The 24,522-nt window shown below is 43.7% G+C and overlaps 1 protein-coding gene across 1 annotated transcript in view; it reads right to left on the bottom strand.

Annotated features, from left to right (window-relative positions):
• LOC118383952 (collagen alpha-1(XI) chain-like) overlaps positions 1–24,522 on the bottom strand; it is a 164,846-nt gene that overhangs the window by 16,887 nt on the left and 123,437 nt on the right.

The raw sequence follows: 24,522 nt of genomic DNA, 5'->3' as shown, positions 1-24,522 counted from the left end.
AGATCAGACAATGTGAGCCAGTGGACAGTCAGACAGTGTGACTTCTCTGTTGGGACTACGATCAGACAGTGTTAGACAATGTGTAGCCTTAGACGAGTGGGACAGTGGTTACAGTGGGACAAACAATGTGTTAGCCAGTGTTACTGGACAGACAATGTGTTAGCAGTTACTGGACAAGTTAGCCTTCTCTGGATCAAACAAGTGTTAGACAGCTACGATCAGACAATGGTTAGCCTTCTCTGTTACTGCAGTGGACAATGTGACAGTGTTACTGGATCAGACAAGTGAGACAGTGGGACAATGTGTTAGCCTTCTCTGACAGTGGGACAGTGGATCAAACAATGTGTTAGCTTCTCTGTTACCGCTACGATCAGACAATGTGTTAGCCTTCTCTGTTACTGGATCAGACAATGTGTTAGCCTTCTCTGTTACTGCTGGATCAAACAAGTGTTAGCCTTCTCTGGGACAGACAATGAGACAGTGGACTGCAGTCAAACAAGTGGGACAGTCAGACAGTGGCCTTCTCTGACAGTCAGACAGTGGGACAGTCAGACAAGTGGGACAGTGGGACAGTGGCCTTCTCTGACAGTCAGACAATGTGTTACAGTGGGACAGTACGATCAAACAATGTGTTAGGACAGTCAGACAATGTGTTAGCCTTCTCTGGGACAGTTAGACAGTGGGACAGTTAGATCAGTGGGACAGTAGCCTTCTCTGGGACAGTGGGACAGTCAAACAATGTGTTAGCCTTCTCTGTGGGACAGCTACGATCAGACAATGTGTTAGCCTTCTCTGTTACAGTCAGACAGTGGGACAGCTACGGACAGTGTTAGCCTTCTCTGACAGTGGGACAAGTGTTAGCCTTCTCTGGACGACAGTTAGACAGTGGCCTTCTCTGACAGTTAGACAGTGTTAGCCTTCTCTGACAGCTACGACAGACAATGTGTTAGACTGTGTTCCTGACACGATCAGACAAGTGTTAGCCTTCTCTGTGACAGTCAGACAGCCTTCTCTGTTACTGCTACGATCAAACAATGTGTTAGCCTTCTCTGTGACAGTGATTAGACAAGTGTTAGCCTTCTTGACAGTCAAACAATGTGTTAGCCTTCTCTGACAGCTGGGACAGTTGCCTTCTCTGACACAATGTGGAGCCTTCTCTGTTACTGACAGTCAAACAATGTGTTAGCCTTCTCTGTTACTGCTACGATTAGACAATGTGTTAGCCTTCTCTGTTACTGCTAGTGGGACAATGTGTTAGCCTTCTCTGTGGGACAGATTAGACAATGTGTTAGCCTTCTCTGACAGCTACGATCAAACAATGTGTTAGCCTTCTCTGTTACCGCTACGATCAGACAATGTGTTAGCCTTCTCTGTGTTCCAGATCAAACAATGTGTTAGCCTTCTCTGTTACTGCTAGTCAGACAATGTGTTAGCCTTCTCTGTTACTGCTACAGTGGGACAATGTGTTAGCCTTCTCTGTTACTGCTAGATCAAACAATGTGTTAGCCTTCTCTGTTACTGCTAGATCAAACAATGTGTTAGCCTTCTCTGTTACTGCTACGATCAAACAATGTGTTAGCCTTCTCTGTTACTGGGACAGACAATGTGTTAGCCTTCTCTGTTAGACATCAGACAATGGTTAGCCTTCTCAGTACGATCAGACAATGTGTTAGCCTTCTCTGTTACAGTGGATCAGACTCTGTTACTGCTACGATCAAACAATGTGTTAGCCTTCTCTGTTACTGCTAGTGGGACAGTTAGCCTTCTCTGTTACTGCTACGATCAAACAATGGACACTGCTACGATTAGACAATGTGTTAGCCTTCTCTGTTACTGGGATCAAACAATGTGTTAGCCTTCTCTGTTACCGACAGTCAGACAAGTTAGCCTTCTCTGTTACTGCTACGATTAGACAATGGGTTAGCCTTCTCAGTGGGACAGCTGGATCAAACAATGTGTTAGCCTTCTCTGACAGTCAAACAAGTGTTAGGACAGATTAGACAATGTGTTAGCCTTCTCTGTTACAGTCAGACAAGTGTTAGGTTACTAGATCAGACAATGTGTTAGCCTTCTCTGTTACTGCTAGATCAGACAATGTGTTAGCCTTCTCTGTTACTGCTACGATCAAACAATGTGTTAGCCTTCTCTGTTACAGCTGGGATCAAACAATGTGTTAGCCTTCTCTGACGATCAAACAATGTGTTAGCCTTCTCTGTTACTGCTACGATTAGACAATGTGGCCTTCTCTGTTACTGCTAGATCAGACAATGTGGCCTTCTCTGTTACTGCTAGATCAAACAATGTGTTAGCCTTCTCTGTTACTGCTACGATCAAACAATGGTTAGCCTTCTCTGTTACTGCTAGATCAAACAATGTGTTAGCCTTCTCTGTTACTGCACGATTAGACATGTGTTAGCCTTCTCTGTTACTGCTACGATCAAACAATGTGTTAGCCTTCTCTGTTACTGCTACAATCAAACAATGTGTTAGCCTTTCTGTTACTGCTACGATCAAACAATGTGTTAGCCTTCTCTGTTACTGCTACGATTAGACAATGTGTTAGCCTTCTCTGTTACTGCTACGATCAAACCCCTCTGTTACCCTACGATCAGACAATGTGTTAGCCTTCTCTGTTACTGCTACGATCAGACAATGTGTTAGCCTTCTCTGTTACTGCTACGATCAAACAATGTGTTAGCCTTCTCTGTTACTGCTACGATTAGACAATGTGTTAGCCTTCTCTGTTACTGCTACGATCAAACAATGTGTTAGCCTTCTCTGTTACCGCTAAGATCAGACAATGTGTTAGCCTTCTCTGTTACTGCTACGATCAAACAATGTGTTAGCCTTCTCTGTTACCGCTAAGATCAGACAATGTGTTAGCCTTTCTGTTACCGCCAAGATCAGACAAGAGCCTTCTCTGTTACTGCTACGATTAGACAATGTGTTAGTTCTCTGTTACTGCTACGATCAGACAAGAGCCTTCTCTGTTACTGCTACGATCAAACAAGTTAGCTCTCTGTTACTGCTACGAAAACAAGAGTTAATCAGGGTAGTTAGCTGTTACTGTACGATCAAACAATGTGTTAACTCAGTTAACTGACAGCTTGGTAAAACACATAGATAACTCAGGGTCCAGGAGCTGGGTAAAACTCCAGAGATAACTCAGAGTAGAGCTGAGGAAAGACAGAGATAACTCAGGGTAGAGCTGGAGAGAGAAAGAGAGAGGATAACTCAGGGAGAGAGAGAGAGAGAGAGAGAGAGAGAGAGAGAGAGAGAGAGAGCTGGAGGAGGAGAACAGAGAGAGATAACTCAGGGAGAGAGCTGGAGGAGGTAAAAGGAGGGAGAGAGATAACTCAGAGAAGTAGAGCTGGGTGAAAACAGCTCAGTGGGACAGTGAGACAGTGGGACAGTAGAACAGTGGTTCAAACATTGGTTAAACACAGTGTAGAGCTGGGTCAAATCCCACACACCCCATGTGTGTACCATAACTCCAGGATAGCTCCAGCCTAAACCCCAGGGTCCAGCCTGTCCTTTAGGTCCACAGGACCATAACTCCCCTGGAGGACCCCATTGTCACCCCGTCAACTTTCAGCCCCATCTCTCCCTTAGAGCCGGGGAACCCATCCTCACCCTACAACCCGGAACAGAGATAACTCTGGGTAGTGCTTTGTAAAAAACACAGAGCTAATCGGGGTATAGCTGGGTAAAACACAGAGATAACTCAGGGTATAGCTGGGTAAAACACAGAGATAACTCAGGGTAGAGCTGGGTAAAACACAGAGATAACTCAGGGTAGAGCTGGGTAAAACACAGAGATAACTCAGGGTAGAGCTGGGTAAAACACAGAGATAACTCAGGGTAGAGCTGGGTAAAACACAGAGATAACTCAGGGTAGAGCTGGGTAAACCACAGAGATAACTCAGTGTAGAGCTGGGTAAAACAGAGATAACTCAGGGTAGAGCTGGGTAAAACACAGAGATAACTCTGGGTAGTGCTTTGTAAAAAACACAGAGATAACTCAGGGTAGAGCTGGGTAAACCACAGAGATAACTCAGGGTAGAGCTGGGTAAAACACAGAGATAACTCAGGGTAGAGCTTTGTAAAAAACACAGAGCTAATCGGGGTATAGCTGGGTAAAACACAGAGATAACTCAGGGTAGAGCTGGTTAAACCACAGAGATAACTCAGGGTAGAGCTGGGTAAAACACAGAGATAACTCAGGTAGAGCTAGGGTCTCTCTCACCTTCTCCCCAGCTTCCCTTCATTCCTCTAATTGTCCGTAGAGCTGGGTAAAACAGAGACACAGAGATAGAACTCAGAGTACAGAGAAAACACTGGAATGGTAAAACACAGAGACAGAGAATACACACTTGAATGGAACCCAGAGACAGAGAATACAAACACTTAGAATGGAACAGAGAATAACTCAATGGAACACAGAGACAGAGAATACACACTTAGAATGGAACCCAGAGACAGAGAATACAGCAATGGAACACAGAGACAGAGAATACACACTTAGAATGGAACCCAGAGACAGAGAATAACACAGAATGGAACCCAGAGACAGAGAATACACACTTAGAATGGAACTCAGAGACAGAGAATACACACTAGAATGGAACCCAGAGACAGAGAATACTCACTTAGAATGGAACACAGAGACAGAGAATACACACTTAGAATGGAACCCAGAGACAGAGAATACACTTAGAATGGAACACAGAGACAGAGAATACACACTAAGAATGGAACCCAGAGACAGAGAATACACACTTAGAATGGAACCCAGAGACAGAGAATACACACTTAGAATGGAACCCAGAGACAGAGAATACACACTTAGAATGGAACCCAGAGACAGAGAATACACACTTAGAATGGAACCCAGAGACAGAGAATACAGACTTAGAATGGAACCCAGAGACAGAGAATACACACTTAGAATGGAACACAGAGACAGAGAATACACACTTAGAATGGAACACAGAGACAGAGAATACACACTTAGAATGGAACACAGAGACAGAGAATACAGACTTAGAATGGAACCCAGAGACAGAGAATACACACTTAGAATGGAACCCAGAGACAGAGAATACAGACTTAGAATGGAACCCAGAGACAGAGAATACAGACTTAGAATGGAACCCAGAGACAGAGAATACACACTTAGAATGGAACCCAGAGACAGAGAATACACACTTAGAATGGAACACAGAGACAGAGAATACAGACTTAGAATGGAACACAGAGACAGAGAATACACACTTAGAATGGAACACAGAGACAGAGAATCAGAACAAACAGAACAGAACACAGATTTAGAATGTACCTTCACTCCTCTTGATCCTGGATATCCTATAGGCCCCTGGACTCCTGGTGGGCCCTATACACACACACAGAGACACATCAGTAACATCACACACACACACACACACACACACACACACACACACACACACACACACACACACACACACACACACACACACACACACACACACACACACACACACACACACACACACACACACACACACACACACACACACACAGTGACAGGCTTACCGGTAGTCCCTTCTCTCCTGGAGTCCCCTCTCTCCCTGGGTGACCCTGTAGACACGAGGACAAGATCATATGGATGAGAGCGAATATGTGCGTGTGTGTTAGTGTGTGTGTGTGTGTGTTAGCGTGTGTGAGTCTGTTAGCGTGTGTGTTAGCATATATGTGTGTGTGTGTGTGTGTTAGTGTGTATTAGCGTGTGTGAGTTTGTTAGCGTGTGTGTTAGCGTAGGTGTGTGTGTTAGCGTTTATGTTAGTGTGTATGCAGTACTCACGGTAGGTCCATCATTCCCAGGTAGTCCCTGCAACCCTTTCTTCCCTTGGGGCCCCTGAGAGACAAAGCCATTTTAATTACAACCTACACCTTTAATTTATCTCATCATATCATATGGCATGTAAAGTATATGTTGTCATATATCCCTGTGTTTTGGCATGTTCTATATACAGTTGAAGTCGGAAGTTTACATACACCTTAGCAAAATACATTTAAACTCAGTTTTTCACAATTCCTGACATTTAATCCTATTAAAAATTCCCTGTTTTATGTCAGTGAGGATCACCACTTCATTTTAAGAATGTGAAATGTCAGAATAATAGTAGAGAGAATGATTTATTTCAGCTTTTATTTATTTAATCACATTCCCAGTGGGTCAGAAGTTTGCATACACTCAATTGGTATTTGGTATAATTGCCTTTAAATTGTTTAACTTGGGTCAAACGTTTCGGGTAGCCTTCCACAAAGTTCCCACATTAAGTTGGGTGAATTTTGGCCCATTCCTCCTGACAGAGCTGGTGTAACTGAGTCAGGTTTGTAGGCCTCCTTGCTCGCACATGCTTTTTCAGTTCTGCCCACACATTTTCTACAGGATTGAGTTCAGGGCTTTGTGACGGCCACTCCAACACCTCGACTTTGTTGTCCTTAAGCCATTTTGACACAACATTGAAAGTATGCTTGTCCATTTGTCATCTGGAAGACACATTTGCAACCAAGCTTTAACTTCCTGACTGATGTCTTGTTGCTTCAACATACCCACATAATAGTCCATCCTCATGATGCCATCTATTTTGTGAAGTGCACCAGTCCCTCCTGCAGCAAAGCACCCCCACAACATGATGCTGCTTCACGGTTGGGATGGTGTTCTCCGGCTTGCAAACCCCCTCCCCCTTTTTTCTACAAACATAACGATGGTCATTATGACCAAACAGTTCTATTTTTGTTTCATCAGACCAGAGGACATTTCTCCAAAAAGTATGATCTTTGTCCCCATGTGCAGTTGCAAACCGTAGTCTGGCTATTTATGCGGCTTTGGAGCAGTGGCTTCTTCCTTGCTGAGCGGCCTTTCAGGTTATGTTGATATAGGACTCGTATTACTGTGGATATAGATACTTTTGTACCTGTTTCCTCCAGCATCTTCACATGGTCCTTTGCTGTTGTTCTGGGATTGATTTTTACTTTTCGCACCAAATTACGTTAATCTCTAGGAGACAGAACGCGTCTCCTTCCTGAGCAGCGGCTGCGTGGTCCCATGGTGTTCATACTTGCGTACTATTGTTTGTACAGATGAACGTGGTACATTCAGGCATTTGGAAATTGCTCCCAAGGATGAACCAGACATGCGTAGGTCTACATTTATTTTCTGAGGTCTTGGATGACTTCTTTTGATTTTCCCATGATGCCAAGCAAAGAGGCACTGAGTTTGAAGTTTGGCCTTGAAATACATCCACAGGTACACCTCCAATTGACTCAAATTATGTCAATTAGCCTATCAGAAGCTTCTAAAGCCATGACATAATTTTCTAGAATATTCCAAGCTGTTTAAAGTCACAATCAACTTAGTGTATGTAAACGTCTGACCCACTGGAATTGTGATACAGTGAATTATAATTGAAATAATCTGTCTGTAAACAATTGTTGGAAACCAATTAACTATATATGCAGTATATGTTGACAACATATTTAGGACAGTCCTACCTTAAGTCCTGGCAAGCCCACCAGGCCCTGAGGACCAGGAAACCCCTGTTAGAGACAGACAGACAGAGGGAGTTAAGAGTGTCTTAAGTCCTGGCAAGCCCACCAGGCCCTGAGGACCAGGAAACCCCTGTTAGAGACAGACAGACAGAGGGAGTTCAGAGTGTCTTAAGTCCTGGCAAGCCCACCAGGCCCTGAGGACCAGGAAACCCCTGTTTGAGACAGACAGACAGAGGGAGACAGAGTGTCTTAAGTCCAGACAGCCCACAGGCCCTGAGGACCAGAAACCCCTGTTAGAGACAGACAGACAGAGGGAGTTAAGAGTGTCTTAAGTCCTGGCAAGCCCACCAGGCCCTGAGGAGACAGACAGACAGACAGACTGACAGACAGACAGACAGACAGAGGGAGTTAAGAGTGTCTTAAGTCCTGGCAAGCCCACCAGGCCCTGAGGACCAGGAAACCCCTGTTTGAGAGACAGACAGACAGGGAGTTAAGAGTGTCTTAAGTCCTGGCAAGCCCACCAGGCCCTGAGGACCAGGAAACCCCTGTTTGAGACAGACAGACAGACAGACAGACAGACAGAGGGAGTTAAGAGTGTCTTAAGGCCTGGCAAGCCCACCAGGCCCTGAACCAGGAAACCACCCTAGAGACAGACCGAGGGAGTTAACCCCTGTCGGTGTGATAATGACCCGGTCAGATGCTGTTTGTTAAGCCCGCTAACCTTACCCATCCTGGCCAAACCTGAGGCCCTACATGTGGAAACCTGACCCTAACCTGACCCTAACCTGACCCTAACCTAACCTGACCCTAGCCTGACCCTAACCTAACCCTAACCTGACCCTAACCTGACCCTAAGGACCCTAACCTGACCCTAACCTGACCCTATCCTGACCCTAACCTGACCCTAACCTGACTCTAACCTAACCCTAACCTGACCCTAACCTGACCCTAACCTGACCCCAACCTGACCCTAACCTGACCCTAACCTGACCCTAAGACCCTAACCTGACCCTAACCTGACCCTAAGACCCCTAACCTAACCCTAACCTGACCCTAACCTGGCCCTGAGGACCAACCTAACCCTAACCTGTTAACCTGACCCTAACCAGACCCTATCCTGACCCTAACCTGACCCTAACCTAACCCTAACCTGACCCTAACCTGACCCTAACCTGACCCTAACCTGACCCTAACCTGACCCTAACCTGACCCTAACCTGACCCTAACCTGACCCTAACCAGGAAACCCTAACCTGACAGACAGACCTGACCCTAACCTGACCCTAACCTGACCCTAAACTGACCCTAACCTGACCCTAACCTGACCCTAACCTGCTAATTTAGAAAATCCACTGTACAGTCAGAAATGGTGTAAACAATGTTGACAGACCTTTTCAGACAGGCCTCTGTTTCTGCTTATCATTTACTACATTTTGGAAGGCTCTTTGTAAGTCAACTTGGGTCTATACTTAGATACATGCAGCTTCACTTCTGCCATTAGTTGTTGTCCTAGACCAGTGGTTTCCAAACTTTATATAGTCCTGTACCCCTTCAAACATTCAACCCTCCAGATGTACCCCCTCTAAAAATATATAGTCCCATACCCCTTCAAACCTTCAACCTCCAGCTGTACCCCCTCTAAAACTATATAGTCCCGTACCCCTTCAAACCTCCAGATGCGTACCCCCTATAAAACGTTATATAGTCCCGTACCCCTTCAAACCTCCAGATGTACCCCCTCTAAAACTTTATATAGTCCAGTACCCCTTCAAACATTCAAACCTCCAGCTGTACCCCCTCTAAATCTATATAGACCCATACCCCTTCAAACATTCAAACCTCCAGCTGTTACCCCTCTAAATCTATATAGACCCATACCCCTTCAAACATTCAAACCTCCAGCTGTACCCCCTCTAAATCTATATAGACCCATACCCCTTCAAACATTCAAACCTCCAGCTGTACCCCCTCTAAATCTATATAGACCCGTACCCCTTCAAACATTCAACCTCCAGATGTACCCTCTAAATCTATATAGTCCCATACCCCTTCAAACATTCAAACCTCCAGCTGTACCCCTCTAAATCTATATAGACCCATACCCTTCAACATTCAAACCTCCAGATGTACCCCCTCTAAATCTATATAGACCCATACCCCCTTCAAACATTCAAACCTCCAGCTGTACCCCCGCCCTAAATCTATATAGACCCATACCCCTTCAAATATTCAAACCTCCAGCTGTACCCCCTCTAAATCTATATAGTCCCATACCCCTTCAAACATTCAACCTCCAGATGTACCCCTCTAAATCTATATAGACCCATACCCTTCAAACATTCAACCTCCAGCTGTACCCCTCTAAATCTATATAGACCCATACCCCTTCAAACATTCAACCTCCAGCTGTACCCCTCTAAATCTATATAGACCCATACCCCAAACATTCTCAAACATTCAAACCTCCAACCTGTACCCCTCTAAATCTATATAGACCCTTACCCCTTCAAACATTCAAACCTCCAGCTGTACCCTCTAAATCTATATAGACCCATACCCTTCAAACATTCAAACCTCCAACTGTACCCTCTAAATCTATATAGACCCATACCCTTCAAACATTCAAACCTCCAGACTGTACCCCTCTAAACCTATATAGATCCATACCCTTCAAACATTCAACCTCCAGCTGTACCCTCTAAACCCTATAGACCCATACCCTCAAACATTCTTTTTTCCAGCTGTACCCCTAAACATACTAACCATACCTTCAAACATTAAACCTAAGCTGACCCTAACTGAAAACTTATAGACCCAACCCCTTCAAACATTCAAAAGACCTGACCCTAACTAAATCTATATAGACCATAGGGCTTCAAACATTAACCTATGTACCCCTCTAAAATAATAATAATCAATAATTCAACCTCCAGACCTACCCCTAAATCTTATAGACCTACCCCTTCAAACATTACCTAGACCCCCCTCTAAAGGTATATAGACCCTACCCCTTCAAACATTCAACCTCCAGCTGACCCCTCTAAACTATATAGACCCATACCCTTCAAACATTAACCTCCAGCTGACCCCTCTAAATCTATATGACCCAACCCTTAAACATTCAAACCTCCAGCTGTACCCTCTAAATCTTATAGACCCATACCCTTCAAACATTCAACCTCCAGATGTATGTAAAAAGGTTATAGACCCATACCCCTTCAAACATTCAACCTCCAGACTGTTTCCCTCTAAATCTTATAGACATACCCCTTGAACATTAACCTCCAGTGTAGACTTGGGTCTAAACTATATGAGAGCTTACCCTTCAAACATTCAAAGGTCCATAGTGGTTATCTAAAGGTTATAGACTATTCAAACATTAACCCTCCAGTTGTACCCCTCTAAAGGTTATAGACCCATACCCCTTCAAACATTCAACCTCCAGTGACCCCTCTAAACTATATAGACCCATACCCCTTCAAGACATTCAAACCTCCAGCTGTACCCCTATAAATCTATATGAGAGGTTATACCCCTTCAAACATTCAACCTCCAGCTGTACCCCCTCTAAATCTATATAGACCCATACCCCTTCAAACATTCAACCTCCAGATGTACCCCTCTAAAGGTTATAGACTAAACTATTGAGAGGTTATAGACTATATGAGACCCCTTCAAACATTCAACCTCCAGAGACCCTCTAAATCTTATAGATCCATACCCTTCAAACATTCAACCTCCAGTGTAGAGGTTATAGCACCAGGGTCAGGTTACTCTAAATGAGAGGTTTTTGCCATCATTGTAAGGCCAAACACATACACAATACATTTATTAAACATAAGAATGATGTGAGAGTTATAGACAATGTGGGAGTGACAAAGAGCTCTTATAGGACCAGGTTACAAACAATAATATATAATAGACTAAAAATAATAATAATCAATAATTTTGCTCTTTATTGAGAGGTTATCTTACATATAAGACTATTATTTGTTCTATGTGAGAGGTTATAGACTATGTGAGAGGTTATAGACTATGTGAGAGGTTATAGACTATGTGAGAGGTTATAGACTATGTGAGAGGTTATAGACTATGTGAGAGGTTATAGACTATGTGAGAGGTTATAGACTATGTGAGAGGTTATAGACTATGTGAGAGGTTATAGACTATAGACTATGAGAGGTTATAGACTATGTGAGAGGTTATAGACTATGTGAGAGGTTATAGACTATGTGAGAGGTTATAGACTATGTGAGAGGTTATAGACTATGTGAGAGGTTATAGACTATGTGAGAGGTTATAGACTATGTGAGAGGTTATAGACTATGTGAGAGGTTATAGACTATGTGAGAGGTTATAGACTATGTGAGAGGTTATAGACTATGTGAGAGGTTATAGACTATGTGAGAGGTTATAGACTATGTGAGAGGTTATAGACTATGTGAGAGGTTATAGACTATGTGAGAGGTTATAGACTATGTGAGAGGTTATAGACCTACAGTTAATATGATATTAGACTATATGAGAGGTTATAGACTATGTGAGAGGTTATAGACTATGTGAGAGGTTATAGACTATGTGAGAGGTTATAGACTATGTGAGAGGTTATAGACTATATGAGAGGTTATAGACTATGTGAGAGGTTATAGACTATGTGAGAGGTTATAGACTATGTGAGAGGTTATAGACTATGTGAGAGGTTATAGACTATGTGAGAGGTTATAGACTATGTGAGAGGTTATAGACTATGTGAGAGGTTATAGACTATGTGAGAGGTTATAGACTATGTGAGAGGTTATAGACTATGTGAGAGGTTATAGACTATGTGAGAGGTTATAGACTATATGAGAGGTTATAGACTATGTGAGAGGTTATAGACTATGTGAGAGGTTATAGACTATGTGAGAGGTTATAGACTATGTGAGAGGTTATAGACTATGTGAGAGGTTATAGACTATGTGAGAGGTTATAGACCTGACAGTTAATATGATATTAGACTATGTCAGAGGTTATAGAGAGGTTATAGACCTACAGTTAATAGGTGATATTAGACTATGTGAGAGGTTATAGACTATGTGATGACAGAAAAACCTTCACTGTAGCCTATAGGTATGACTTGTTTTCTCTTTTTAACCTGCCCACCACCCACCCGCTCTTCATCCACAAACATTCCATGAAACTCAAACTGTTCTGGTCCTCCGGGACTTTGTTTTCAACTATCCACTTCACAGCTTTGCTGTTTTTATTGATTTAAAGTCTGTGTGTGGTCCTTTCTGTGTCAGTGGTGTGTGTGTGGGCCATTACAGTTATTATATTATTAGATATAGTTATTAGCTATAGCTGAGGGCTGCTGCCCGGATGCTCCCAACAACAGAGGTCCCTGATAGACAGAGGAAATGGCATCATAGACACCACTCTTCCAGTTGATGTAAACACAGGGTTCTTGAATGTCTCAGTCTGCCCACACTCACCAAGTTTCATCCCTTGAACCATGAACCGCCCGCCTCGCTAAAATTCCATCCACTCCTCGGATTCCCTGAAGAGTGGGGACAGGCCAGAGAGGGAGTCAACAGGCCACTAGTGGGGTTTTTATGTGGGAGACAGGCCAGAGAGGGGGTGACAGGCCAGAGTGGGGGTAGGGGGAGCAACAGGCCAGGGGAGACAGGCCAGAGATGGGAGAGATCTCCCCAGAGAGGGGGAAGAGGGGGAGACAGAGAAGAAATGGCATCAGAGACAGGGGAGACAGGCCAGTTGATGTAAAGGGGGAACAGGGGAGAAGGTCAGAGAGGGGGAGACAGGCCAGGGGGAAGAGGGGAGAACCAGAGAGGGGGATCCAGGCCTCGGATTCAGAGAGGGGGAAGAGGGGGAGACAGGCCAGAGAGGGAGAGACAGGCCAGAGAGGGGAGAAGAGGGGGAGACAGGCCAGAGAGGGGGAGACAGGCCAGAGAGGGGGAGACAGGCCAGAGAGGGGGAGACAGGCCAGAGAGGGAGAGACAGGCCAGAGAGGGGGGAAGAGGGGGAGACAGGCCAGAGAGGGGGAGACAGGCCAGAGAGGGGAGAAGAGGGGGAGACAGGCCAGAGAGGGGGAGACAGGCCAGGAAGAGGGGGAGAGGGGGAGACAGGCCAGAGAGGGGGAGACAGGCCAGAGAGGGGGAGATTGGGGAGGGAGGAAAGAGAAGGGGAGAAAAAGGAGAGAGGGGATAGGGGAAACAGGGGAAAGAGGAGAGAGGGACAACTGTCAATCAACCAAAAAAGTTGGAAGAAGAGATACTGAAGAGAGATAGATTGTCATTAGTGTTGTCTGTCCAGTAAACATCCAGGTATCAGACCAGGCTGTGAGGCTGTAGCTAACTGAGGGAGCTGGCAGGGCTTCCTTCCACCAGGAAACAACAGCTTTATAGATGCAGTAAACATCCAGGTATCAGACCAGGCTGTGAGGTTGTAGCTAACTGAGGGAGCTGGCAGGGCTTCAGGCATTGAAGTTGTTCTGCTGTGTGTGTGTGTGTGTGTGTGTGTGTGTGTGTGTGTGTGTGTGTGTGTGTGTGTGTGTGTGTGTGTGTGTGTGTGTGTGTGTGTGTGTGTGTGTGTGTGTGTGTGTGTGTGTGTGTGTGTGTGTGTGTGTGTGTGTGTGTGTGTGTGTGTGTGTGTGTGTGTGTGTGTGTGTGTTTAGAAAAAGGTGTAACCGACATGTATCACCCGCAGGTCACAGACTACATGTTGAAAGGTGTTATATTGGCAGACAGACAGAAGCCTAATACCTAATGTCTTCTAATCTGATAAAGATGTTAACATGTTTAATGTAACGTCAACATATGTATCATTACCATAACACAGTTTGTTAGCAGCAAGTGGAGACAGGTTGGAGTTGAGGTCAGGGTTCATGTTTTAATGAGAACTGGAGCAACAACTACAAAGCCTTTAGGTAGGTCTACAGTATAGTAAGGATGAAGTCTGTAGGTCTACAGTATAGTAAGGATGAAGTCTGTAGGTCTACATTATAGTAAGGATGAAGTCTGTAGGTCTACAGTATAGTAAGGATGAAGTCTGTAGGTCTACAGTATAGTATAGTAAGGATGAAGTCTGTAGGTCTACAGTATAGTAAGGATGAAGTCTGTAGGTCTACAGTATAGTAAGGATGAAGTCTGTAGGTCTACAGTATAGTAAGGATGAAGTCTGTAGGTCTACAGTATAGTAAGGATGAAGTCTGTAGGTCTACAGTATAGTAAGGATGAAGTCTGTAGGTCTACATTATAGTAAGGATGAAGTCTGTAGGTCTACAGTATAGTAAGGATGAAGTCTGTAGGTCTACATTATAGTAAGGATGAAGTCTGTAGGTCTACAGTATAGTAAGGATGAAGTCTGTAGGTCTACAGTATAGTAAGGATGAAGTCTGTAGGTCTACATTATAGTAAGGATGAAGTCTGTAGGTCTACATTATAGTAAGGATGAAGTCTGTAGGTCTACAGTATACAGTATAGTAAGGATGAAGTCTGTAGGTCTACATTATAGTAAGGATGAAGTCTGTAGGTCTACAGTATAGTAAGGATGAAGTCTGTAGGTCTACAGTATAGTAAGGATGAAGTCTGTAGGTCTACAGTATAGTAAGGATGAAGTCTGTAGGTCTACAGTATAGTAAGGATGAAGTCTGTAGGTCTACAGTATAGTAAGGATGAAGTCTGTAGGTCTACAGTATAGTAAGGATGAAGTCTGTAGGTCTACAGTATAGTAAGGATGAAGTCTGTAGGTCTACAGTATAGTAAGGATGAAGTCTGTAGGTCTACAGTATAGTAAGGATGAAGTCTGTAGGTCTACAGTATAGTAAGGATGAAGTCTGTAGGTCTACAGTATAGTAAGGATGAAGTCTGTAGGTCTACATTATAGTAAGGATGAAGTCTGTAGGTCTACATTATAGTAAGTAAGGATGAAGTCTGTAGGTCTACAGTATAGTAAGGATGAAGTCTGTAGGTCTACAGTATAGTAAGGATGAAGTCTGTAGGTCTACAGTATAGTAAGGATGAAGTCTGTAGGTCTACAGTATAGTAAGGATGAAGTCTGTAGGTCTACAGGATATAGTATAGTAAGGATGAAGTCTGTAGGTCTACAGTATAGTAAGGATGAAGTCTGTAGGTCTACATTATAGTAAGGATGAAGTCTGTAGGTCTACAGTATAGTAAGGATGAAGTCTGTAGGTCTACAGTATAGTAAGGATGAAGTCTGTAGGTCTACAGTATAGTAAGGATGAAGTCTGTAGGTCTACAGTATAGTAAGGATGAAGTCTGTAGGTCTACAGTATAGTAAGGATGAAGTCTGTAGGTCTACAGTATAGTAAGGATGAAGTCTGTAGGTCTACAGTATAGTAAGGATGAAGTCTGTAGGTCTACAGTATAGTAAGGATGAAGTCTGTAGGTCTACAGTATAGTAAGGATGAAGTCTGTAGGTCTACAGTATAGTAAGGATGAAGTCTGTAGGTCTACAGTATAGTAAGGATGAAGTCTGTAGGTCTACAGTATAGTAAGGATGAAGTCTGTAGGTCTACAGTATAGTAAGGATGAAGTCTGTAGGTCTACATTATAGTAAGGATGAAGTCTGTAGGTCTACAGTATAGTAAGGATGAAGTCTGTAGGTCTACAGTATAGTAAGGATGAAGTCTGTAGGTCTACAGTATAGTAAGGATGAAGTCTGTAGGTCTACATTATAGTAAGGATGAAGTCTGTAGGTCTACATTATAGTAAGGATGAAGTCTGTAGGTCTACATTATAGTAAGGATGAAGTCTGTAGGTCTACAGTATAGTAAGGATGAAGTCTGTAGGTCTACAGTATAGTAAGGATGAAGTCTGTAGGTCTACAGTATAGTAAGGATGAAGTCTGTAGGTCTACAGTATAGTAAGGATGAAGTCTGTAGGTCTACAGTATAGTAAGGATGAAGTCTGTAGGTCTACAGTATAGTAAGGATGAAGTCTGTAGGTCTACAGTATAGTAAGGATGAAGTCTGTAGGTCTACAGTATAGTAAGGATGAAGTCTGTAGGTCTACAGTATAGTAAGGATGAAGTCTGTAGGTCTACAGTATAGTAAGGATGAAGTCTGTAGGTCTACAGTATAGTAAGGATGAAGTCTGTAGGTCTACAGTATAGTAAGGATGAAGTCTGTAGGTCTACAGTATAGTAAGGATGAAGTCTGTAGGTCTACAGTATAGTAAGGATGAAGTCTGTAGGTCTGAAGTCAGGTCTATAGTAAGGATGAAGTCTGTAGGTCTACAGTATAGTAAGGATGAAGTCTGTAGGTCTACAGTATAGTAAGGATGAAGTCTGTAGGTCTACATTATAGTAAGGATGAAGTCTGTAGGTCTACAGTATAGTAAGGATGAAGTCTGTAGGTCTACAGTATAGTAAGGATGAAGTCTGTAGGTCTACAGTATAGTAAGGATGAAGTCTGTAGGTCTACAGTATAGTAAGGATGAAGTCTGTAGGTCTACAGTATAGTAAGGATGAAGTCTGTAGGTCTACAGTATAGTAAGGATGAAGTCTGTAGGTCTACAGTATAGTAAGGATGAAGTCTGTAGGTCTACAGTATAGTAAGGATGAAGTCTGTAGGTCTACAGTATAGTAAGGATGAAGTCTGTAGGTCTACAGTATAGTAAGGATGAAGTCTGTAGGTCTACAGTATAGTAAGGATGAAGTCTGTAGGTCTACAGTATAGTAAGGATGAAGTCTGTAGGTCTACAGTATAGTAAGGATGAAGTCTGTAGGTCTACAGTATAGTAAGGATGAAGTCTGTAGGTCTACAGTATAGTAAGGATGAAGTCTGTAGGTCTACAGTATAGTAAGGATGAAGTCTGTAGGTCTACAGTATAGTAAGGATGAAGTCTGTAGGTCTACAGTATAGTAAGGATGAAGTCTGTAGGTCTACAGTATAGTAAGGATGAAGTCTGTAGGTCTACATTATAGTAAGGATGAAGTCTGTAGGTCTACAGTATAGTAAGGATGAAGTCTGTAGGTCTACAGTATAGTAGTCTGTAGGGTATGAAGATGAAGTCTGTAGGTCTACAGTATATAGTAAGGATGAAGTCTGTAGGTCTACAGTATAGTAAGGATGAAGTCTGTAGGTCATTATAGTAAGGATGAACAGTATAGTAAGGATGAAGTCTGTAGGTCTACAGTATAGTAAGGATGAAGTCTGTAGGTCTACAGTATAGTAAGGATGAAGTCTGTAGGTCTACAGTATAGTAAGGATGATGAAGTCTGTAGGTCTACAGTATAGTAAGGATGAAGTCTGTAGGTCTACAGTATAGTAAGGATGAAGTCTGTAGGTCTACAGTATAGTAAGGATGAATGAAGTCTGTAGGTCTTTATGTCTACAGTATAGTAAGGATGAAGTCTGTAGGTCTACAGTATAGTAAGGATGAAGTCAGTATAGTAAGGATGAAGTAGGTCTACAGTATAGTAAGGATGAAGTCTGTAGGTCTACAGTATAGTAAGGATGAAGTCTGTAGGTCTACAGTATAGTAAGGATGAAGTCTGTAGGTCTACAGTATAGTAAGGATGAAGTCTTTAGGTCTACAGTATAGTAAGGATGAAGTCTGTAGGTCTACAGTATAGTAAGGATGAAGTCTGTAGGTCTAGGTCAGTATAGTAAGGATGAAGTCTGTAGGTCTACAGTATAGTAAGGATGAAGTCTGTAGGTCTACAGTATAGTAAGGATGAAGTCTGTAGGTCTACAGTATAGTAAGGATGAAGTCTGTAGGTCTACAGTATAGTAAGGATGAAGTCTGTAGGTCTACATTATAGTAAGGATGAAGTCTGTAGGTCTACAGTATAGTAAGGATGAAGTCTGTAGGTCTACAGTATAGTAAGGATGAAGTCTGTAGGTCTACAGTATAGTAAGGATGAAGTCTGTAGGTCTACAGTATAGTAAGGATGAAGTCTGTAGGTCTACAGTATAGTAAGGATGAAGTCTGTAGGTCTACAGTATAGTAAGGATGAAGTCTGTAGGTCTACAGTATAGTAAGGATGAAGTCTGTAGGTCTACAGTATAGTAAGGATGAAGTCTGTAGGTCTACAGTATAGTAAGGATGAAGTCTGTAGGTCTACATTATAGTAAGGATGAAGTCTGTAGGTCTACAGTATAGTAAGGATGAAGTCTGTAGGTCTACAGTATAGTAAGGATGAAGTCTGTAGGTCTACAGTATAGTAAGGATGAAGTCTGTATGTCTACAGTATAGTAAGGATGAAGTCTTTATGTCTACAGTATAGTAAGGATGAAGTCTGTAGGTCTACAGTATAGTAAGGATGAAGTCTTTATGTCTACAGTATAGTAAGGATGAAGTCTTTAGGTCTACAGTATAGTAAGGATGAAGTCTGTAGGTCTACAGTATAGTAAGGATGAAGTCTTTAGGTCTACAGTATAGTAAGGATGAAGTCTGTAGGTCTACAGTATAGTAAGGATGAAGTATTTATGTCTACAGTATAGTAAGGATGAAGTCTTTATGTCTACAGTATAGTAAGGATGAAGTCTTTAGGTCTACAGTATAGTAAGGATGAGGTCTGTAGGTCTACAGTATAGTAAGGATGAAGTCTTTAGGTCTACAGTATAGTAAGGATGAAGTCTTTATGTCTACAGTATAGTAAGGATGAAGTCTTAGGTCTACAGTAAGGATAGTAAGGGATGAAGTCTTTATGTCTACAGTATAGTAAGGATGAAGTCTTTATGTCTACAGTATAGTAAGGATGAAGTCTTTATGTCTACAGTATAGTAAGGATGAAGTCTTTAGGTCTACAGATAGTCTTTAGTAAGGTAAGGATGAAGTCTTTATGTCTACAGTATAGGATGAAGTCTTTATGTAAGGATGAAGTCTTTATGTCTACAGTAAGGATGAAGTCTTTATGTCTATAGTATAGTAAGGATGAAGTCTGTAGGTCTACAGTATAGTAAGGATGAAGTCTGTAGGTCTACAGTATAGTAAGGATGAAGTCTGTAGGTCTACAGTATAGTAAGGATTAAGTCTGTAGGTCTACATTATAGTAAGGATGAAGTCTGTAGGTCTACATTATAGTAAGGATGAAGTCTGTAGGTCTACAGTATAGTAAGGATGAAGTCTGTAGGTCTACATTATAGTAAGGATGAAGTCTGTAGGTCTACATTATAGTAAGGATGAAGTCTGTAGGTCTACGGTATAGTAAGGATGAAGTCTGTAGGTCTACATTATAGTAAGGATGAAGTCTGTATGTCTACAGTATAGTAAGGATGAAGTATGTAGGTCTACAGTATAGTAAGGATGAAGTCTGTAGGTCTACAGTATAGTAAGGATGAAGTCTGTAGGTCTACAGTATAGTAAGGATGAAGTCTTTATGTCTACAGTATAGTAAGGATGAAGTCTTTAGGTCTACAGTATAGTAAGGATGAAGTCTGTAGGTCTACAGTATAGTAAGGATGAAGTCTGTAGGTCTACAGTATAGTAAGGATGAAGTCTGTAGGTCTACAGTATAGTAAGGATGAAGTCTGTAGGTCTACATTATAGTAAGGATGAAGTCTGTAGGTCTACAGTATAGTAAGGATGAAGTCTGTAGGTCTACAGTATAGTAAGGATGAAATCTGTAGGTCTACATTATAGTAAGGATGAAGTCTGTAGGTCTACAGTATAGTAAGGATGAAGTCTGTAGGTCTACATTATAGTAAGGAGGAAGTCTGTAGGTCTACAGTATAGTAAGGATGAAGTCTGTAGGTCTACAGTATAGTAAGGATGAAGTCTGTAGGTCTACATTATAGTAAGGAGGAAGTCTGTAGGTCTACAGTATAGTAAGGATGAAGCCTGTAGGTCTACAGTATAGTAAGGATGAAGTCTGTAGGTCTACAGTATAGTAAGGATGAAGTCTTTATGTCTACATTATAGTAAGGAGGAAGTCTGTAGGTCTACAGTATAGTAAGGATGAAGTCTGTAGGTCTACAGTATAGTAAGGAGGAAGTCTGTAGGTCTACATTATAGTAAGGATGAAGTCTGTAGGTCTACAGTATAGTAAGGATGAAGTCTGTAGGTCTACAGTATAGTACGGATGAAGTCTGTAGGTCTACAGTATAGTAAGGATGAAGTCTGTAGGTCTACATTATAGTAAGGATGAAGTCTTTATGTCTACAGTATAGTAAGGATGAAGTCTTTATGTCTACAGTATAGTAAGGATGAAGTCTTTATGTCTACAGTATAGTAAGGATGAAGTATGTAGGTCTACAGTATAGTAAGGAGGAAGTCTTTAGGTCTACAGTATAGTAAGGATGAAGTCTTTATGTCTACAGTATAGTAAGGATGAAGTCTTTAGGTCTACAGTATAGTAAGGATGAGGTCTTTAGGTCTACAGTATAGTAAGGATGAGGTCTTTATGTCTACAGTATAGTAAGGATGAAGTCTGTAGGTCTACAGTATTGAAAGGATGAAGTCTTTAGGTCTACAGTATAGTAAGTAACGTCCACCGTCTACCGAATAGCAGCACTGTAGAAACTATTACACTCAACTGAACGACTTGATTAGTGTAGTGTTAGCTAGCTACATAGTTGTCTTTGCTGTCTTCGTATCCAAGATAATTGTGTAGTTTAGAGTGTGTAGTCTTAGAGTGATTATCTTAATTTACCGAGGTTAGCTAGCCAGCTATTTGTCGTCCTTAACGTAGGAGACACTGCTAGCTAGCCAACAGATAGCCAACGTCTACCGAATAGAACTTCCGCATTCAACAACCCGGTCGCATTCCGCTTCGCTCCACAGGTAGTATCACATTTTCATTTCATTTCATTACAGCACAACGGTTTGATTTGTTTGATCGTAGCTAGCTACATAGCTAGCTACATAGCCGTCTTTGTATCAAAGATAATTGTGTAGTCTAGAGCGATTTTCTAGGTTAGCTAGCCAGCTATTGTCGTTCTTTTAAAGCAACGTAACGTAATCAACACTGCTAGCTAGCCAGCTAGCCCCCGAATAGCAGCACTGTAGAAACTATTACACTCAACGGAACGACTTGATTAGTGTAGTGTCAACAACGCAGCCACTGCCAGCTAGCCTACAAAGTCAACAACGCAGCCACTGCCAGCTAGCCTACTTCAGCAGTACTGTATCATTTTAATCATTTTAGTCAATAAGATTCTTGCTACGTAAGCTTAACTTTCTGAACATTCGAGACGTGTAGTCCACTTGTCATTCCAATCTCCTTGCATTAGCGTAGCCTCTTCTGTAGCCTGTCAACTATGTGTCTGTCTATCCCTGTTCTCTCCTCTCTGCACAGACCATACAAACGCTCCACACCGCGTGGCCGCGGCCACCCTAATCTGGTGGTCCCAGCGCGCACGCCCACGTGGAGTTCCAGGTCTCCGGTAGCCTCTGGAACTGCCGATCTGGGCCAACAAGGCAGAGTTCATCTCAGCCTATGCCTCCCTCCAGTCCTCGACTTCTTGGCACTGACGGAAACATGGATCACCACAGATAACACTGCTACTCCTACTGCTCTCTCTTCGTCCGCCCACGTGTTCTCGCACACCCCGAGAGCTTCTGGTCAGCGGGGTGGTGGCACCGGGATCCTCATCTCTCCCAAGTGGTCATTCTCTCTTTCTCCCCTTACCCATCTGTCTATCGCCTCCTTTGAATTCCATGCTGTCACAGTTACCAGCCCTTTCAAGCTTAACATCCTTATCATTTATCGCCCTCCAGGTTCACTCGGAGAGTTCATCAATGAGCTTGATGCCTTGATAAGCTCCTTTCCTGAGGACGGCTCACCTCTCACAGTTCTGGGCGACTTTAACCTCCCCACGTCTACCTTTGACTCATTCCTCTCTGCCTCCTTCTTTCCACTCCTCTCCTCTTTGACCTCACCCTCTCACCTTCCCCCTACTCACAAGGCAGGCAATACGCCTGACCTTATCTTTACTAGATGCTGTTCTTCCACTAACCTCATTGCAACTCCCTCCAAGTCTCCGACCACTACCTTGTATCCTTTTCCCTCTCGCTCTCATCCAACACTTCCCACACTGCCCCTACTCGGATGGTATCGCGCCGTCCCAACCTTCGCTCTCTCTCCCCGCTACTCTCTCCTCTTCCATCCTATCATCTCTTCCCTCTGCTCAAACCTTCTCCAACCTATCTCCTGATTCTGCCTCCTCAACCCTCCTCTCCTCCCTTTCTGCATCCTTTGACTCTCTATGTCCCCTATCCTCCAGGCCTGCTCCGTCCTCCCTCCCGCTCCGTGGCTCGACGACTCATTGCGAGCTCACAGAACAGGGCTCCGGGCAGCCGAGCGGAAATGGAGGAAAACTCGCCTCCCTGCGGACCTGGCATCCTTTCACTCCCTCCTCTCTACATTTTCCTCCTCTGTCTCTGCTGCTAAAGCCACTTTCTACCACTCTAAATTCCAAGCATCTGCCTCTAACCCTAGGAAGCTCTTTGCCACCTTCTCCTCCCTCCTGAATCCTCCTCCCCCTCCCCCTCCCCCTCCTCCCTCTCTGCAGATGTTCAACCATTTTGAAAAGAAGGTCGACGACATCCGATCCTCGTTTGCTAAGTCAAACGACACCGCTGGTTCTGCTCACACTGCCCTACCCTGTGCTCTGACCTCTTTCTCCCCTCTCTCTCCAGATGAAATCTTGCGTCTTGTGACGGCCGGCCGCCCAACAACCTGCCCGCTTGACCCTATCCCCTCCTCTCTTCTCTAGACCATTTCCGGAGACCTTCTCCCTTACCTCACCTCGCTCATCAACTCATCCCTGACCGCTGGCTACGTCCCTTCCATCTTCAAGAGAGCGAGAGTTGCACCCCTTCTGAAAAAACCTACACTCGATCCCTCCGATGTCAACAACTACAGACCAGTATCCCTTCTTTCTTTTCTCTCCAAAACTCTTGAACGTGCCGTCCTTGGCCAGCTCTCCCGCTATCTCTCTCAGAATGACCTTCTTGATCCAAATCAGTCAGGTTTCAAGACTAGTCATTCAACTGAGACTGCTCTTCTCTTAATCGCGGAGGCGCTCCGCACTGCTAAAGCTAACTCTCTCTCTCCTCTGCTCTCATCCTTCTAGACCTATCGGCTGCCTTCAATACTGGTGTCCCCCAGGGCTCTGTTCTAGGCCCTCTCCTATTCTCGCTATACACCAAGTCACTTGGCTCTGTCATAACCTCACATGGTCTCTCCTATCATTGCTATGCAGACGACACACAATTAATCTTCTCCTTTCCCCCTTCTGATGACCAGGTGGCGAATCGCATCTCTGCATGTCTGGCAGACATATCAGTGTGGATGACGGATCACCACCTCAAGCTGAACCTCGGCAAGACGGAGCTGCTCTTCCTCCCGGGGAAGGACTGCCCGTTCCATGATCTCGCCATCACGGTTGACAACTCCATTGTGTCCTCCTCCCAGAGCGCTAAGAACCTTGGCGTGATCCTGGACAACACCCTGTCGTTCTCAACTAACATCAAGGAGGTGGCACGTTCCTGTAGGTTCATGCTCTACAACATCCGCAGAGTACGACCCTGCCTCACACAGGAAGCCGCGCAGGTCCTAATCCAGGCACTTGTCATCTCCCGTCTGGATTACTGCAACTCGCTGTTGGCTGGGCTCCCTGCCTGTGCCATTAAACCCCTACAACTCATCCAGAACGCTGCAGCCCGTCTGGTGTTCAACCTTCCCAAGTTCTCTCACATCACCCCGCTCCTCCGCTCTCTCCACTGGCTTCCAGTTGAAGCTCGCATCCGCTACAAGACCATGGTGCTTGCCTACGGAGCTGTGAGGGGAACGGCACTCAGTACCTCCAGGCTCTGATCAGGCCCTACACCCAAACAAGGGCACTGCGTTCATCCACCTCTGGCCTGCTCGCCTCCCTACCACTGAGGAAGTACAGTTCCCGCTCAGCCCAGTCAAAACTGTTCGCTGCTCTGGCCCCCCAATGGTGGAACAAACTCCCTCACGACGCCAGGACAGCGGAGTCAATCACCACCTTCCGGAGACACCTGAAACCCCACCT

Source organism: Oncorhynchus keta, chromosome 10 (assembly GCF_023373465.1).
Source record: "Oncorhynchus keta strain PuntledgeMale-10-30-2019 chromosome 10, Oket_V2, whole genome shotgun sequence".
In the NCBI taxonomy this organism is placed as follows: domain Eukaryota; kingdom Metazoa; phylum Chordata; class Actinopteri; order Salmoniformes; family Salmonidae; genus Oncorhynchus; species Oncorhynchus keta.
Note: the sequence above shows the minus strand (reverse complement) of the source record. Positions and strands in the feature narration are given on the sequence as shown.